The following is a 17,840-nucleotide window of genomic DNA, read 5'->3' on the forward strand; positions in this document are numbered from 1 at the left end:
TCTGGTGAAATCATCCTTAACAAATGGGACTGAATCTTGAGTAGGAAGCATTTGGATTCACATATGAGCATTTCAAAGGAGTTGAAAGAACATTAATAAAATGAACTGATTTAAGCAATTGTAATTCTCCAAAAGAAATGGTTCTCTAGTGAATTTCAGAACATAAGTGTTGGTGTTTTAAACTCTGGCCCACAGTGACTAGCACAAAACAAGGAGGACCTTCAAACTTTAAAATCAAACATTAGGAAAACAGACTTAAAATATAAGTTTTACTTGTGGTTTAAATAAAAAAATATATACTGATAGCTGCCATTTTATTTTCAATTAACCAATACTTTCTTTCAGAATTACTCTAACAATAACTACTTACAAATTATAATTGGAACTTCAAAGCTAAATCATAAATATTAAATTTTTCCTACATTTTAACTAGAACTATTTCTAATATAATACATTAAAGCAGCTGTAATGCACAACTATGTATAAAATTAAACACTCTATACTTCTAATTTCCTAGAGCAGATGTCTAAAAACTAGGAAAATCTTTGTTGAATAACCTTTATTTATGCCTTACTGGCATGTTCTCCCTAAACCATGGAGATTCTTCTCTAGTTCTTTTCACTTTAATATCTCCTGTGGCTAGATAAAAAAAGAGATTCACTTAAAATAGAAATGTGACATCGATTAGACAGGTAGGGAAAATTAATTGATGAATTCTCATTGCCGATAAGTTTTTCTACCCACATATGTAATCTCATTATTTTGAAGAAAAGGGAGTCATAGTGCTCACAAATACTGTACAATAAATTACTGGAAAGGATAAAACTTGTTATAATGTGCTCATTGTGGCAGAGAATGCTAACAGTTCACAGAAATCTATTTCCTCTTCTTTCTTGGCACACAGCTAGACTACCTGAGTTTCAGCCAATGGAATATGAGTAGCCAAGACTTTTAGGGAGCAGGTGTGCTGCCCCTCGTTCTTTCTTCCTCCTCTGACGACTGGATAGTGTTAACACGGTCTCAGGGAATGCCAAACAAAAACACTCACTTTGGATAGTTACATGAGAAACACACTTCTATTGTGATTAAATCATTATGCATTTTGGCTCTGGTTCTTATAGGCTCTTGCTGCTAATATTCCCTTTACTAATTCAATACTATATCCCACATAAAATATTGGCAGTCTCTACCTTTCAAGAACACATACACAGGGCATCTAAGTGCCATTTACTTTGCTCTCTGATTTCTTTTTTTTAATTAATTTTAATGGGGTGACATTGATAAATCAGGGTACATAGGTTCAGAGAAAACATCTCCAGGTTATTCTGACATTTGATTATGCTGCATTCCCATCACTCAAAGTCAAATTGTCTTCTGTCACCTTCTATCTTGTTTTCTTTGTGTCCCTCCTCTCCCCCAACTCCCTCCCTTTCCCCCACATCCCCGGTAACCACCACACTCTTGTCTATGTCCCTGAGTCTCATTTTTATGTTCCACCTATGTATGGAAACATATAGTTCTTAGTTTTTTCTGATTTACTTATTTTGCTCAGTATAATGTTATCAAGGTCTATCCATGTTGTTGTAAATGATCCTATGTCATCATTTCTTATGGCTGAGTAGTATTCCATAGTATATATGTACCACATCTGATTTATTCACCCTTGAACATGAATGTTATTTTTCCTAGAAGTATATGTAATATACATAAGCCACATATGTCCACATTTCTATTAATTTATTCATTGATACAACAAGTTTGACTGAGAACCTACTATTCAGTAGACCTTGGGAGTACATGGGTGAAGAGAATATTTAGCCTGACTCTGAGAAGTACATAACATAGCAAGAAAGACAGCTCTGTACAGCAGGATTATAAACTGATGTATTTACACATGTGCTTCCCGTCTACCTACCTTTCCCTCTTCTCTATAGAGGCATTCTCCTCTTTGAAGGCCTTCTCTCCCTCTTCCAGTATCCACTCTCAGTCACACAGTGAAAGCTGAGCCACCCAGTTTATAAACAGCAGCAAAAATTGGAAGACTCAAAGACATAATCCTAGATGGATAGGTTAGTTAAGGGTGTTTGGAAAGACAGGTGTTTTATGAGATGATGCTACCCTACAACCATCTCTTAGAAGGGTTTCTGAAAAGGTCTTTACATATTTTCTTCAAATAATTTTTTCTTCAAACTGATTAACCCAAAGTTTCTTTTCACGCAGATTGACTGCCTGGAACATCACAGACAACTGCAATTACAGAATTTCTTACACTGGAGCTGTTTATTCTAAAGTTTTATAAATGATTATTGCATTTCCTTGTTGTTCTTTTTAAGACTTCTACCAATAGTTATTATTACTAACAGCTCTCTTTATATTATACAAAATTCTCTAAAAAAAGGCATATACAAAATAATTTTTGGTACATGATGATAAGATTATATGAAAACCTGAAAAAAGAACAAAATTGAACTATTGTGCTGATATTTTTGAGAAAACCATCCCCAAATCCCTGTATTAATAACAGTGTTATTTTTCTCAATGTCTTAAAGTTATTGTTATGACTTTCAAATTTTATTTTGAAATAGCCCAAGGATCTCAAATGTACCATAAAATATGAACTATGTTTTGGGATTCTTATTGCCATGGTTTTACTTGGTCAGCTTCTATTATCTACTATATTTATTTTTATATTCAATTAGGCCATGGAGGGTTGGTTAAAGGTAAACATTGCCTATAAATGAGTCTCTTCACCTTTATCTCCCTGGTTGATTTGTGACCTAACATAACCTTTGACCCTAAGTAAGCATATTTCTAAGAAAATAACTCTACTAGTTTTAGACCATAGTTTGGCTTCATTTCCACAGATAGGTAAACCAATTAAATACAGTCTAGAATTTCTACCTCAGCAAATACATAAAATATTCTTCTCAAAAATATTTTTTTCTTAAAAAATAAGGAAACAACACCTGAACAGGTGGTGGTACAGTAGGTAGAGCATCAGCCTGGGGAGTAGAAGACCCAGGCTCAAAACCCCAAGGTTGCTGGATTGAGCATGGGCTCACCAACTCAAGCGTGGGGTCACTAGATTAAGTGAGTAATTATAGACATGACCCCATGGTTGTTGGCTTGAGTCCACAAAGGTCGTTGCCTTGAAGCTGAGGTTGCTGGCTTGAGTCCAAGGTTGCTGCTTAAGCAAGGGGTTACTGGTTCTGCTAGAGTTCCCTGGTCAAGGCACATATGAGAAAACAATCACTGAAATAAGGAGCTGCAATGAGGAATTGATGCTTCTCATCTCTCTCCCTTCCTGTCTGTCCCTGTCTCCCTCCCCCTCTCTCTCACTTGCTCATTAAAAATGAATAAAGTAACATCACTATAACTAAGTGTAATGTACTTAAAAAATCCAAATATGGTGGGGTCTCAACCCCATAATGGATCCCCACCCAGAGCACCAGGGCCAGGAAGTGGAGCATGAGTAGCATCCGACAGTGAAAATCAGTGAGGATTCTGTCCACCAGGAAGAGGAGGGGACTTGTTAGAAACCCAGGTACCTTCTTAAAGGGCCAATGCACAAGATCTTGCTCTCAGACACCCATCCAAGGCTCTAGTAGAGAGAAAGTGACTCAGGTAATATGGGAGTGATAAACAGAAGACCTGGGCGGCAAGGCCCTGAAGAGAAATCTGAAGGGTCAGCTACTGAGGTTCTTGTTCTCATTTTTCCACATTGCCCTCAGAGGCCATGTTCCCAGGGTCCAGCACTGCTGTCCTTACAGCACTAGCCTGGAGAGTGCACTACCCAGACCTCAAGATACTGGCAACACCACTCTGCCAAGCTTGAGTCCAGCAGAAAGGATTGTTGGCTATACCCAAACAATCCTTTGTTGTGCTTTCTCTGAAGAAACTGTAGGTAGACACTCAGACATACATTGAACTGTGAGGCTTTGAAATGGGGGCCTGTCTTCCTCCCAACAACAGGCTTGGCCAGCACCACCCACAATGGGAGACTGTTCTTTTCTATCTTGCCAAGTCTCAGTGTCCCTGTCTAGCTGAGCTCATATCTATTAGGGTAAAGGAATGCCACTCAGAGCTTCAGGGACTCTAGTCTGGGGATCTGGGGTTGCACTACACAGCCCAGAGGGGAAGTAGAGCTTGCTCCCTTCCCGCTGGCTTAGCCAGTGCCACCCACAATGGAAGACTGTCTTGATTTGTCTTCCCAAGGGCTGGTGGCCCCACTCTGCTGAGCTTGCTCCTGTAGTGGCGAGAGCTGACTGCACCCAACCAGTACCAGAGCTGCGCTCCTCCTGGGGTAGCTACAGTTAGAGTCTCTAGCAAAGACTGAGTAAGTAGTATGGCTCTGGAGTAGGGGCCACATTCTCCTCATTGAGTACCTGACAATGCTGTCTCCAAGCAGGGGAACTACTAGCTCTGTCCTTCCAAACCCATTGTCTCACTTTACTGAGCTTATCCTGAATGGCCAAGAGGCATGGGGAGCTTGGGTCTACTCGGTGGCCTTCTACATAAGACTCTAGAAGAAGTCCAGACAACCTCAGCAGTGGTAGAGAACTGACAAGTGGATGCCAGCCTTAGAGCCTTGTACCTTTTAATGATGTGTCCCAGCTAAGAGCTACAGGAAGTTGACCCTGTATATAGCTTTCCCCCTCCTGCATTCCCAGGCCCAGTAGACATAGCCACAATCCATGAATAGCATGGTAGTTCCAGGCAGGTAGCCCAAGGTTAGTTTTACATAATTTCTGGCACTGACTTGCACCAAAATCTCATCTAAGTGAACCTAGCATCAACAGAATCAGTGGTGGGTTTCAGACCACACTAGAGCTTGACTCAACTAGCCACATAAATGGCACAGAAAAAGGGGGACTCCAGACGGCCTCAGAATTTACTGGGAACAACTTTGCCTTAGGTGGCAACCCCTAAACAGTGACTCATACACTGTGAATGAGGTATATCTTTATTGTTAGAGAGCCTGAGGGTAATCTCCACCCATGAACGGGCAAACAGTATTCACAACTAAACAACAGGAGGGAGCACATAACCCATGCAAAAAACATTTCTGGAGCACCTAGCTCAGTGATCTGGAAGACTGCCAGTGAGAAGCATAAGGCACCTGTACCAGAAAGCCCTCACAACAATCTTGGAGTTATAGCAGATTTACCAATATACAGAGTCAAATACAAAAAGACAAACAAAATGGTAAGACAAATAAATATGTCCCAAATGAAAGAACAAGAGAAATACCCACAAAAAAATTAACTAATATGGAAGCAAGCAAGATACCAGATGCAAAGTTTAAAACAATGGTTATAAGGATACTCCAGAACAATAGGGGAAGAACGAATAATCTCAGTAAAACCATAAACAAAGAGGAGAGGTAGTAAACATTAAAAAGGACATAGAAATAATAAAATAAAATAAAAAAGACAGAAATGACAAATACAATATCTGAAATGAAGAATACACTGGAAGCAATCAACAGCTAGTTAGTTGAAACAGAATCAAATCAGTGATTCAGAAGATAATAGTAAGCACCTAAGTAGAGCAATAAAAAGAAGAGAATTTCTAAAAATAAGGGAAGTCTATAGGACTTCTGAAACATCAAGCTTAAAAACATCCACATCATATAGATACCAGATGGAAAAGTGAGTTATCAAGGGATCACGAACTTTCTTGAAAAAATAATGGGCTGAAAAGTTCCCTAACTGAATGAAAGAGAAATTCACACAAGTTCAGGAAGCACATAGTTCCAATTAATACAAACTCAAAGAGGCCATACCAAGAACATCATAATTAAAATGCATAAGGTTGAAAACAAAGAATCTTAAAAGCAGTAAGAAAGGCCCTGGCTGGTTGGGTCAGTGGTAGAGCGTCGGCTTGGCGTGCAGAAGTCCCGGGTTCGATTCCCGGCCAGGGCACACAGGAGAAGCGCCCATCTGCTTCTCCACCCCTCCCCCTCTCCTTCCTCTCTGTCTCTCTCTTCCCCTCTCGCAGCGAGGCTCCATTGGAGCAAAGATGGCCGGGCGCTGGGGATGGCTCCTTGGCCTCTGCCCCAGGCGCTAGAGTGGCTCTGGTCGCAACAGAGTGATGCCCCGGAGGGGCAGAGAATCACCCCCTGGTGGGCAGAGCGTCGCCCCCTGGTGGGCATGCTGGGTGGATCCCGGTCGGGCGCATGTGGGAGTCTGTTTGACTGTCTCTCCCTGTTTCCAGCTTCAGAAAAATACAAAAAAAAAAAAAAAAAAAAAGGCAGCAAGAAAAAGTTATCCACAAGAGAGTTCCATAAGGCTGTCAGCTGATTTCTCAATAGCATAAGTTTATACCAGAATGGGCTGGCATAGAATATTCAAAATGAAAACCAAGCCTGGCCTGTGGTGGCACAGTGGATAAAGTATCGACCTGAAATGCTGAGGTCACCGGTTTGAAACCCTAGGTTTGCCTGGTCAAGGCACATATGAGAAGCAACTACTATGAACAATCAATTGAGATAACTTACTATCTTCATTCCAGCCAGAAGCAACTACTATGAGTTGATGCTTCCTACTTCTCCTCTCTCTCCTTCTGTCTCTCCCTCTCTTTCCTCTCTCTAAAAATCAATAAATTTAAAAAAATGATGAAAACCAAGACTACTCTATCCAGCAAGGCTATCAATTAAAATTGAGGGTGAAATAAAAAGCTTCCTGGATGAAACAAACAAATTCTAAAGGAGTTCATTATCACCAAACCAGTATTATAAAAAAAACAACTGGCCCTGGCCGGTGGGCTCAGCGGTAGAGCATCGGCCTGGCGTGCGGGGGACCCGGGTTCGATTCCCGGCCAGGGCACACAGGAGAAGCGCCCATTTGCTTCTCCACCCCCCCCTCCTTCCTCTCTGTCTCTCTCTTCCCCTCCCGCAGCCAAGGCTCCATTGGAGCAAAGATGGCCTGGGCGCTGGGGATGGCTTCTTGGCCTCTGCCCCAGGCGCTAGAGTGGCTCTGGTCGCTGCAGAGCGACGCCCCGGAGGGGCAGAGCATCGCCCTCTGGTGGGCAGAGTGTCGCCCCTGGTGGGCGTGCCGGGTGGATCCCGGTGGGGCGCATGCGGGAGTCTGTCTGACTGTCTCTCCCCGTTTCCAGCTTCAGAAAAATACAAAAAAAACCCCAACAACAACAACTGTTAAACGGCTATATTTAAAAAGGATAAAGAAAGAAGAAAACAGAGAGAGTGGAACATGGGTATAAAAAATGACAATAAATAAGTACATATCAGTAATAACCTTAAAAAATGAAAGATTTTATATGATCTGAAGAGAAATCAGAGTATAGTAATAACCTTCAATGTAAATGGATTAAATGCTCCAATCAAAACACATAAAGTAGCTGAATGGATAAGAAAACATGACCCATATATACGCCCTCTACAAGAGACCCAATTCAGAACTAAAGATACACACAGGGTGAAACAAACAAAACAAAGCTGGAGTAGCAATACTTATATCAGACAAAATAAACTTAAAACAGAAGCCATAACAAGAGACAAAGAAGGTCACTATAATAACAAAGGGATCAACCCAAAAAGAGGATATAACCCTTGTAAACATGTATGTACCCCACACTGGAGCACCTAAATATTTAAAGAAAGTTTTGGTGAGTATTAAGGGAAAGATCAACACTAATACAGTCATAGTTGTGGATGTTAACACCCCACAAACAACAATGAATACACTTTATGGAAAAAAAATCAAGAAGGCAACAGCAACCTTAAATGACACATTGGATTATATGAATTTAAATGATATTTACAGAACATTTCATCCTAAAGCAGTGCGCATGGAACATTTCAAGGATATACCACTTGGTAGGACACAAGATAAGCCTCAATAAATTTAAGAAGTTTGAAATCATGTCAAGCATCTTCTCGAAATACAATAGTATGAAACTTAAAATCAATTATAATTAAAAAACCTAAAAAAACAGTGAATGAAACACATGGAGGCTACATAACATGTTATTAAACAATGAATGGGTTAATAATGAGATCAAGGAAGAAATCAAAATTCACTGGAAACAAATGAAAATGAATACACAATAACCCCAAATCTATGGGACACAGTGAAAGCAGTCTTCAGAGGGAAGTTCATAGTATTACAAGTTTACCTCAAGAAACAAAACAAAACAAAACAAATCTCAAATGAACAATCTAATTAAACACCTAAAATAACCAGAAAAAGAACAGCAAAGCCCAGAGTAAGTAGAAAGAAGGAAATAATAAAAATCAGAGTGGCCTGACCAGGCGGTGGTGAAGTGGATAGAGCTTCAAACTGGGACGCAAACAACCCAGGTTTGAAACCTGAGGTCATTGGCTTGAGTGAGGGCTCATTCAGCTTGAGCACAAGCTCACCAGCTTGAGCACGGGGTCACTAGCCTGAGCATGCGATCATAGACATCAGCCCATGGTCGCTGGCTTGAGCCCAAATGTTGCTAGTTTGAAGCCCAAGGTTGCTAGCTTGAACAAGGGTTCACTTGCTTTGCTGCAGCCCCCCAATCAAGGCATATATGAGAAAGCAATCAATGAACAACTAAAGAGACTAAGGAGCTGCAAGGAAGAATTTATGTTTTTCATCTCTCTCCTTTCTTATTTCTCTGTCCTTATTTGTCCCTCTCTTTGTCTCTCTCTCTCTCTCTCTTGCTGTCTCTCTCTCTCTCTCACACACACACACAAATCAGAGTGGAAGTAAACAACATAGAGACGAAAAAGAATAATAAAAAAAATGATACAAAAGACCAGTGAAAACAAGACCTAGTTCTTTGAGAAGCTAAATAAAATGGAAAAACCTTTAACCAGACATCATTTGGGTCTTCTCTAAGACCCAAATAAATAAAATCAGAAGTGAAGGTGGAGGAGTAACAACTGACCCCATAGAAACACTCTACAAAGGATTGTAAGAAAATATTATGAACAACTACATGCCAACCAACTGGACAACATGGGCAAAATGGACAAATTTCTAGAAATATACAATGTTTCAGAACTGGATCAGGAAGAATCAGAAAATCTGAATAGAACAATTACAACTAATGAAAGTGAAACAATAATTTAAAAAACTTCCAGCAAGCCAAAGTCCTAGACTGGATGGCTTCACAGGAGAATTTTACCGAACATTCAAAGAACTAATGCTTATTCTCCTACTAAAACTATTCAAGATGAGGGAAGATTTCCCAGCTCATTTTACATGACTAGAATTATCCTAATTTCAAAACCAGATAAAGACACTAAAATGAAAGAAAATTATAAACCAATATCCCTGGAGAATCTAAAATCTTCAACAAAATACTAACAAACTGGATCCAGTAGTACATTTAAAAGATCACACACCATGATCAAGTAAGGCTTATTTTATCAATAGAAATGCAAGGCTGGTATAATATTTGCAAATCAATAAATGTGATACACCACACAAACAAAATGAAGGATAAAAATCACATGATCGTATCAATAGACGCAGAAAAAGCATTTGCTAAAAGCCAGCACTCATTTATGATAAAAGTTCTCATCAAAGTGGGACTAGAGGGATCATAACTCAACATAATAAAGCATATGACATATGACAAATCAACAGCAAGTGTCGTACTTTTAGGCAAAAATGAAAAGCAATCCCCTTAAGATCAATAATAAAATGGGTATCTCCTTTCACTGCTCTTATTCAACATAGTACTGGAAGTCATTTTGGGCAAAGGATCTGAATAGACACTTCTCTCAGGAGGATATACAGATGGTCAATAGACATATGAAAAGATGCTTAACATCACTAATTATAAGAGAGATATAAATTAAAACCACAATGAGATATTACCTCACACCCATCAGAATGGCTATCATTAATAAATAAAAAAATAACAAGTGCTGGCAAGAATATGGAGAAAAGGGAACCTTTGTGCACTGTTGGTAGGAATGCAGATTGGTGCAACCACTTTGGAAAAGAGTATGGAGTGTCCTCAAAAAATTAAAAATGAAACTTTTTTGACCCAGTGAATCCACTTCTGGGAATATATCCGAAGAAACCCAAAACACTAAATTGAAAGAATATATGCCCCCTATGTTCATGCAGCATTATTTACAATAGCCAAGATCTGGCAGCAGCCCTAGTGCCCAACAGATGAGTGGATAAAAAAGCTGTGGGACATTTACAGAATGGAATACTACTCAGCTGTTAAAAAGAAGACGCTTGTATTTTTGTGACAACATGGGTGGTCATGAAGAATATTATGCTAAGTGAAATAAACCAGTCAGAGAAAGACATACCACATGATCTCACTTATATGTGCAACCTACCTAACAAAATAGAAACAGGAGCACAGATAAAGAGAGTTGACTGACAGCTGCAAGAGGGAAGTGGGGTTGGGGAGCTGGGTGAATAAAGGTAAACGAATTGAGCAAAAAAAAAAAAAAACCCAAACAAACAAAAACTACCTTGTGCTGGCAGCGAAAGGCATGTTACTATATCATTGTACACAGGTAATTTTCAGGATGGACTTCAAACTTAAGCTATAAAACAATGTAACATTCTGATCACGGAAATTTTAAAAGAGTTGCACACTTGAAAATTCAGAATGAATGTCATCTTGTTCACAGTTGGCAGACCCACAAACTGAGCCATAGTATGTTGTCTATCAGCACCTGCCTCTCTAGCCATTAGAATAGAGAGTTACTTAACAGGAACATGATGTTTCAGCCTCACATAAAAAAGTTTTGCAGATACACAAGGTTCAGAAACACAGGCTGGAGAGTCTTCGTTTTCAAACAATGGGAAAACAATTTGACAGGGAAGCAGCCCTACCTCTCTCAACACTCCGTGAACTCAGCAGGTCAGTCCACCTGGCAGTTCTTCCCAGACAGTGTTAAAAGCAAAGGCTTGCATGGCAGTCTGGGGCGGCCAAGCCAAGTTGGTTGGGGTCCAGAAGAAGGGTTGGTGGGCAGCAGGCTACTCAACCTATTTAGAAATCAATGAACCTAGTTGTGAGAAGTAGAATCTTTTTTTTTCTTTTTCCTTTTTCCTCTGCTGAACCTCGCCTCCGCCCCTCACCTCCCCTGCGTGCTTCCCGAGCTGCTCCCCCTCAACCCCCCTCTCCTGCTTCCCCTCCCAGGCGATTGTTGGGTCAACAGATGCTCATTTGTATTGAGGGGTTTCCACCCCTCACTCCCACCCACGTGTGTTTACCGAGCCACCGCCCCCCCCCCCCCCGTGCTTCCCCCGCCCCTGGCTGCGCCCCCACCCCCCACTCCAACGGCTCTGACTGGCCGCTTGCTGGGGGGGGGGTGCTCTGCTAGCTTCCGCCCACTGCTGTCCAGAGTTATGACCTCGGAGGAGGCGCCGCACCTGCTCTTTCAGTCTCACGTGGCAACAGAATTCTGTCTGTCCTCCCAAGTACCTGACGATGAACAGAGTAAAAGAGAAAATGTTCGTTCTTTAAGGACATCTGGCCACATTGGATTTGACAGTTTGCCTGATCAGCTGGTCAACAGATCCATCCAGCAAGGCTTCTGCTTTAACATCCTCTGTGTTGGGGAAACTGGAATTGGAAAATCAACGCTGATTGATACATTGTTTAATACTAATTTTGAAGACTGCCAATCTCCACATTTTTACCCAAATGTTAGACTTGCAGCTCAGACTTATGAACTCCAAGAAAGTAATGTTCAATTGAAGTTGACTATTGTGAATACAGTGGGATTTGGTGACCAAATAAACAATGAAGAGAGCTACCAGCCGATTGTTGACTACATAGACGCTCAGTTTGAGGCTTTTCTCCAAGAAGAACTGAAAATTAAGCGCTGCCTCTTCAACTACCAGGACTCCCGCATCCACGCATGCCTCTACTTCATCTCCCCGACAGGCCACTCGCTGAAGACGCTTGACCTCCTGACCATGAAGAGCCTGGACAGCAAGGTGAATATTATACCAGTGATCGCCAAAGCAGATACAATTTCTAAAACTGAACTGCAGAAGTTTAAGATCAAGATCATGAGTGAGCTGGTCAACAGTGGCGTCCAGATATACCAGTTCCCAACAGAGGATGACACTGTGGCTAAGATCAATGCTTCAATGAATGAACACCTGCCCTTCGCTGTTGTAGGAAGTAGGGAAGAGGTGAAGATTGGAAAGAAGATGGTCAAAGGGCGCCAGTACGCGTGGGGTGTTGTAGAAGTGGAAAATGAAAGCCACTGCGACGTCGTCAAGCTGAGGGAGATGCTCATCTGCACCAACATGGAGGACCTGCGGGAGCAGACGCACTGCAGGCACTACGAGCTGTACCGGCGCTGCAGGCTGCAGGAGATGGGCTTCACTGACCTGGGCCCTGAGAACCAGCCACTCAGCCTTCAAGAGACCTATGAAGCCAAAAGACACGAGTTCTATGAGGAATGCCAGAGGAAAGAAGAGAAGATGAAGCAGATGTTTGTGCAGCGCGTGAAGGAGAAAGAAGCCATGTTCCAGGAAGCAGAGAGGGAGATACAGGCCAAGTTTGAGCACCTCCAGAGGGTTCACAATGAAGAGAGAATGAAGCTTGAAGACAAGAGAAGGCTTTTGGAAGAAGAAATTATGTCTTTCTCTAAAGATAAAGCAACCTCCGAGATCTACCAGAACCAGACCTTTATGGCAGTGGGCAGCAACCTGAAGAAGGACAAGGACCGTAAGCTCCCCAATTGTATCTAAAAGAAAGGTTCCAGATCACAGGTCATCAAAAGCAAAAGTTATTAAAATGCTAGAAGTCTGCTGTGATTTTCTTGCTGTTTTTATTTGCTCTAGCCCTTATTCTGTATGTGGCCAGTGACTACAGTTACTGCTCTCTCTGGAAACCACCTTTAAGTGTAAGGTCAATGCCTAAGCCAGAGGTAAGCATCCGCCCCACTGCTGCTCCTGTGCAGGGTTGTCACGGGTCTAGCCCATTGCCCCTGCTGCTCACTTCCCATCCCTGCAGAGTGTCACACACACCACAGGGCAGCGTTTGCACCACAGGAAACACACTGCATACCCACATTCCCCTCGCTGATTGCATTTATACTCTAAGATGAGCCCTTTTTGTACAAACAAAGGGTGAAATTTGGGGAACGTGTTTTAAGATGTATTATGTACCTGAAACTCTGACCTCTGAATAATCTTCTAGAAATTTTAATTTTTGATTTCCAGTTGGTAATGTGATCCTAGGTGTCCATATCAAATTTTGTATGACACGGCGGCCTTCCATGCTTCCGCATGCCTTCTTGTGGTTGATATGTAGTATTCTGATGGAACAAAGTATGCTTAAAAGTAAAAGCATCCAGGTATACAGACTCTATTCTAGTGACAAATAGTTTTAAACACAGGTGTTATCACAGTATTTGTATTAGGATGTGTTCCATACCTGTTGCTTAGAACCCTGTCTTACAGGGACAGAAATAATAAGACTGGCTTATCTTACTAAAAATATTTCTTAAAAATAGCTATGAACATCTGAATATTAAAGATATAAAAATTTAAATAATTCATCTCAAAAGAAAGGGATCATTGAATTCAGTGCCTTAGTATTCTCAGAACAATTAATTTCTTAATGGTTGTAGGTATATAATCTTTTTTACTTTTTGTACTTAGCTTAAATAAAACTGACATTATACTCTTGACAAATAAAATATATCTGCATTCTTACTAATATGTGTTTACATTAACTTTTTATAAACTCATCTTAAGAAACATTTTATCAAAGTTCATTCAATTTTATGTTTGAATTATTTTAAAACAGGTATATTACAAGTATTTTTCAGACAACAAAATGTTTAACAGCCTATGTTAGTGTTTTTTGTTTTTTACAAAGTTGTGTAAGTTGCAAATAAAACCTTTCTTTTTCTAGCACACAAAAAAACTTTCTAGTTTGATATAGTCCATTTGTTTATACCAGTGGTAGTCAACCTGGTCCCTACCTCCCATTAGTGGGCATTCTAGCTTTCATGGTGGGCGGTAGCGGAGCAACCAAAGTATAAATAAAAAGATAGATTTAACTATAGTAAGTTGTTTTATAAAGATTTATTTTGCCAAAGTTAGAGAAAATCTGATCTAAAGTACTTGGTAAGTAATTATCATGATATGCTTTAACTTGCTGTAACTCTGCCTTATAAATTTTATAAAGTGAAGTTACTTCCCTACTTTATAAATAACCATTACTGTGGAACTGGTGGGCGGTTAGAAAATTTTACTACTAACAGAGATACAAAAGTGGGCGGTAGGTATAAAAAGGTTGACTACCGGTGGTTTATACTTTCCTTTGTTTCCCTTGTTGAGGAGATATATCTGTAAAAATATTGCTAGAAGAAATACTGAGATTTTACTGCCTATCTTTCTTCTAGGATTTTTATGGTTATGCACTTACATTTAAGTCTATAATCCATTTTGAGTTTATTCTTGTGTATGGTTTAAGTTGGTGGTCTAGTTTATTTGTTTGTATGTATCTGTCCAACTTTCCCAGCACCATTTATTGAAGAAACTATCTTTATCCTCTTGTATGTTCTTGCCTCTTTTGTCAAATTTTAATTGACCATAAAAGTGTGGGTTTATTTCTGGGCTTTCTATTTTGTTCCATTGATTTGGATGCCTGGTCTTAATGCAATACCATGCTATCTATTTTGATTACTATGGCCTTGTCATATAGTTTGATATTAAGTAGTGTGATACCGCCAATTTTATTCTTTCTCAAGATTGCTGAGGCTATTCAGGGTCATTTGTGGTTCTATATAAACTTTTGGAGTAATTGTTCTAGATCTGTGAACTATGCCATTGGTAAATTGAGTTGAATCTATACATTGCTTTGGATAGTATGGATACTTAAATGATGTTAATTCTTCCTACCCATACATGTAGTATATGTTTTTACTTATTTGTACCTTCTTCAATTTGTGCCAGTTTTTTTTCTTCAGTACCCTATAATTTTCCAAGTATAGATTTTTTACCTCCTTGGTTAAATTTATTCCTAGGTACCTTATTTTTGTTGTTGTTGAGATAGTAAGTGGGATTGTTTTCTTAACTTCTCTCTCTGATAGTTTATTATTGATGTGTAAAAATGCTACAGATTTCTACATATTAATTTTGCGTCCTGTTACTTTGCCAAATTTTAATTCATTTGCTAATTCTGTTAGATTTTTCATGGTGTCTTTAGGGTTTTCTATATATCATGTCATCTGTAAATAATAGTTTTACTTATTATTTTCAGTTTGGATGTCTTTTATTTCTTCTTTTGGTCTGATTTGTGGCTAGAACTTCCACTAATATGTTGAATAAGAGTGGTGAAAGTGTTGATCCCTGTCTTGTTCCTGATCTTAAGGGAAATACTTTTAGTGTTTTGCCTACTGAGCATGACGTTTGTTGTGGGTTTTTCTTATATGTGCTTTAATATGTTGAGTTATAATCCCTCTATCTCCATTTTTTTTTCATTTTTCCAAAGCTGGAAACGGGGAGACAGTCAGACAGACTCCCACATGCACCCGACCGAGATCCACCTGGCATGCCCACCAGGGGGCGATGCTCTGCCCCTCTGGGGCATCGCTCTGTTGCATCCAGAGCCATCCTAGCACCTGAGGCAGAGGCCACAGAGCCATCCTCAGCGCCCGGGCCATCTTTGCTCCAATTGAGCCTCGGCTGCGGGAGGGGAAGAGAGAGACAGAGAGGAAGGAGAGGGGGAGGGGTGGAAAAGCAGATGGGCACTTCTCCTATGTGCCCTGGCCGGGAATCGAACCCGGGACTGCTGCACGTCAGGCCGATGCTGTACCAGTGAGCCAACTGGCCAGGGCCTATCTCCATTTTGATGAGAGCTTTTATCATAAATGGGTGCTGGATTTTTATCAAATGCTTTTTCTGCATCTATTGATATGACTGTGTGATTTTTATCCTTCATTTTGTTTATGTGATGTATCATTTTTATGATTTGCAAATATTGTACAAACCTTGCATTCCTAAAATATATTGCATTTGATCATGGTTTATAATTTTTTAAAATGTATTGCTGGATCTGGTTTGCTAATATTTTGTTGAGGATTTTAGCATCTATGTTCATCAAGAATATTGGCCTACAATTTTCTTTCTTTGTAGTGTCCTTATCTGGTTTTGGAATTAGGTTAATGCTGGCCTTGTAAAATGAGCTTTGAAGTCTTCCTTCCTCCTGAAATTTTTAGAACAGTTTGAGGATAGGTATTATTTCTTCTTCAAATATTTGGTAAAATTCACTTGTGAAACCATTTAGGACCAGGTCTTTTGTTTGCTGGGAGATTTTTCTTTTTTTATTGTTTCACTTTCATTAGTTGTAATTGGTTTATTCAGATTTTCTGATTCTTCCTCATTTAGTTTTAGAAGATTGTATGTTTCTAGAAATTTATCCATTTCACCCATGTTCCTCTGCAGAACTGAGACTTACAAAACAGACCAAGGCCGTGGGAGGGGCATTAGCCTGCAGAGGGGAGGAAGCCTCACGCCTCTCCCTAGCCCTGCAGCCACACTGCCAGAACCCCTCCTGGGAGGCTCCAGTGGGGTTATGCCAAAGGTCTCTGCTCAAAGTTGCATCCCCATTCCCCATTCCTTCCCTGAACTGAGTTGAGCAGGATAGGGCCAACGGGATTTTAGAATGTGGATCAAGGTAGCCCTCCACTGGGTGGTATAGGCCTGTGGAGGGGAGTAAGATGCGTACCTCACCTTGGCTCTGAAGCCATGCCATAGAATGGCATTTATCTCGACTCATGTCTAAAATGGCTTCTAGGCCCTGGCCAGGTTGCTCAGTTGGTTAGTGCATCATCCTGATTCACCAAGGTTGCGGGTTCAATCCCTAGTCAGGGTACATACAACCACATACAAGAATCAATCAATGAATGCATAAATAAGTGGAACAATAAATTGTTCCACTTACAAATAGTTTCTCCCTCCCCCCATTCATCTCTCTCTAAAAATCAGTAATTTTTCTCAAAAGAGAGAAAAATAGAAAAAAATTGTATGCATAAAGAAAATAAAAGTAAAGAATACAACATCTCTGCTAAAGCAAAGAATGAAATACATATGGCTTAAGGTTTCCAACTTAAAGGAAAGCTAGTCATAATCACAGAATACATAGTTAGAAAGAAAAAGATCTAAGTAATTAGGATGAAGCTAATAGATACAGAGGACTGGCAAACACAATTCATCAGTTTTCATTATACTTCCACCATCTGAAATTTCTGTGCAAATTATGATTATAAAAATTTTTTTAATTTCATAAATTTAAAATATATAAAACAAAGATGAACAGAAATCTTGAGGCAGGGGTGATTATGTTCATCTTTGACATCAAATACTTTATCAATATTAGATACTATAAGATATAAACTATATTATTTATACCATAGTATAAATATAGTATAAACTATAACACATATACTATTTGCAATATTTGTCTCATGTAATTTACTATATATATATATATATATATATATATTTTTTTTTTTTGTATTTTTCCGAAGCCAGAAATAGGGAGGCAGTCAGACAGACTCCCGCATGCGCCCGACCGAGATCCACCAGGCATGCCCACCAGGGGGTGATGCTCTGCCCATCCTGGGCATCGCTCTGTTGTGACCAGAGCCACTCTAGTGCCTGAGGCAGAGGCCACTGAGCCATCCTCAGTGCCCGGGCCAACTTTGCTCCAATGGAGTCTAGGCTGCAGGAGGGGAAGAGAGAGACAGAGAGGAAGGAGAGGGGGAAGGGTGGAGAAGCAGATGGGCACTTCTCCTGTGTGCCCTGGCCGGGAATCAAACCCAGGACTCCTGCATGCCAGGCCGACGCTCTACCACTGAGCCAACCGGCCAGGGCCTATATTTT

General features: G+C 40.2%; 1 protein-coding gene and 1 pseudogene across 4 annotated transcripts in view; one reads left to right on the forward strand and one right to left on the reverse strand.

Moving 5' to 3' along the window:
• NELL2 (neural EGFL like 2) overlaps positions 1 to 17,840 on the reverse strand; it is a 513,811-nt gene that overhangs the window by 63,980 nt on the left and 431,991 nt on the right. The window lies entirely within an intron of this gene.
• LOC136322994 (septin-10 pseudogene) lies at positions 11,334 to 12,692 on the forward strand (annotated as a pseudogene).

The sequence above is a fragment of the Saccopteryx bilineata genome, chromosome 2 (genome assembly GCF_036850765.1).
Source record: "Saccopteryx bilineata isolate mSacBil1 chromosome 2, mSacBil1_pri_phased_curated, whole genome shotgun sequence".
Taxonomy (NCBI): Eukaryota; Metazoa; Chordata; class Mammalia; order Chiroptera; family Emballonuridae; genus Saccopteryx; species Saccopteryx bilineata.